Genomic DNA, 1488 nt, shown 5'->3' on the forward strand with positions numbered 1-1488 from the left:
ATAAAATATACAGTTATAAATAGAGGCCAGTTACAAAAAAGTTATGCTTTTTATACTCATGATTTAATTTGCGATGAATGATCGAATAATAAAAAACAATAATTTTATCATAATTAAATTTTTCTTGTTAATATAAAATTTAAATAATAAAATTTTATAACTTTTATAAATGTTAATAATTAATTTTAAAAAATCTATAAACTTCGAAATAATATATGTAAGTACCTCAAATCTGTATGACGATGTATGTTTTGAATGATCTTATATTAAATATCTTTTCTTAGTATTAATTTATATTTATAAAGGAAAAAAGCTCAATAGAATGCTTTAAAAAATTAAAATTTTATAATAAAAAAATATACTCATATGATAAAATCCTTGATATTTATTGTTATTCTATTTATCATTAAAATACTAATAGTATTCAAGGATTTTGCACTATTCCATACTATTAAATAAAAATATTCATTTATTATATATTGTTATTTTTATTCATTTCTTTATTGTTATGTATTTTTAATAATTCTTATTATATAAAGGATCTATACACGTAATAGAATAAAGAATTTGATAAAACATATGCACATAACCATGAGCTGAAAAATATTGTAATAAAATTTAAGAAATTAATACTAAGAATTAAAAAACAAACAAATATTTACTAACAAATTCAATGTAACAATATAGAAAGTATGTAATATGTATGTATTAGACATAAATCAATTTTCTAGATTTATAGAATGTTAATATATTCATGAGACACTTTGAAGAATCGATTCTAGAAATCAAGTAGAATATAAAAGTTCGTATATAAACATATCTGTTAATATTTTTTTATTTATTAAGATATAAACAATTTAACTTTACATTTGATAAAGCAAGATAAAAAAAGAATGAAACTGTTCTGTTTTTATTACACTGGTACACATTCTGTTCATTCTCGCTTCATTCAAAGCAAACTTTGAAATTGCTTGCAACCTAATAAATAAGTCTTAATCGATATTTTTATACATCAATTTTTGTATTTGTATTTTTTAATATTTAGAATTGATTCTTCAAAATTATACCATGAATACATTAGCATTCTATATATAGATTATTTTAAATATATGAAATTTTTAAAATCTAATGTATGTAAAATGTTGTAAATATAATATATTATTAATATTTAAAATCTTATGTATTTTAATCTAATCCCTTAATATTATAATATTATATAATACTATAGTCCCTAAAGTTAATAATTTTGTCGATACTTAATGATAAGATTGAAAAACAATATAATGGAATTATAAAATAACAATTCAGATAACAAAATATCGCAATTCTAAAACATATCTCGGCTTTTTTCAAATTTAATTAATATATTTTACTTTTATCATATTTTTAAAAAATTAAATATAATTATATATATATATAAAACTAACTTATATAAAATAAAAACTATCAAATAACATATTTTCATGTAAAGTTTCATTTTCAAACAAA

The sequence above is a fragment of the Apis dorsata genome, unplaced genomic scaffold (assembly GCF_000469605.1).
Source record: "Apis dorsata unplaced genomic scaffold, Apis dorsata 1.3 scaffold_486, whole genome shotgun sequence".
Lineage (NCBI taxonomy): Eukaryota > Metazoa > Arthropoda > Insecta > Hymenoptera > Apidae > Apis > Apis dorsata.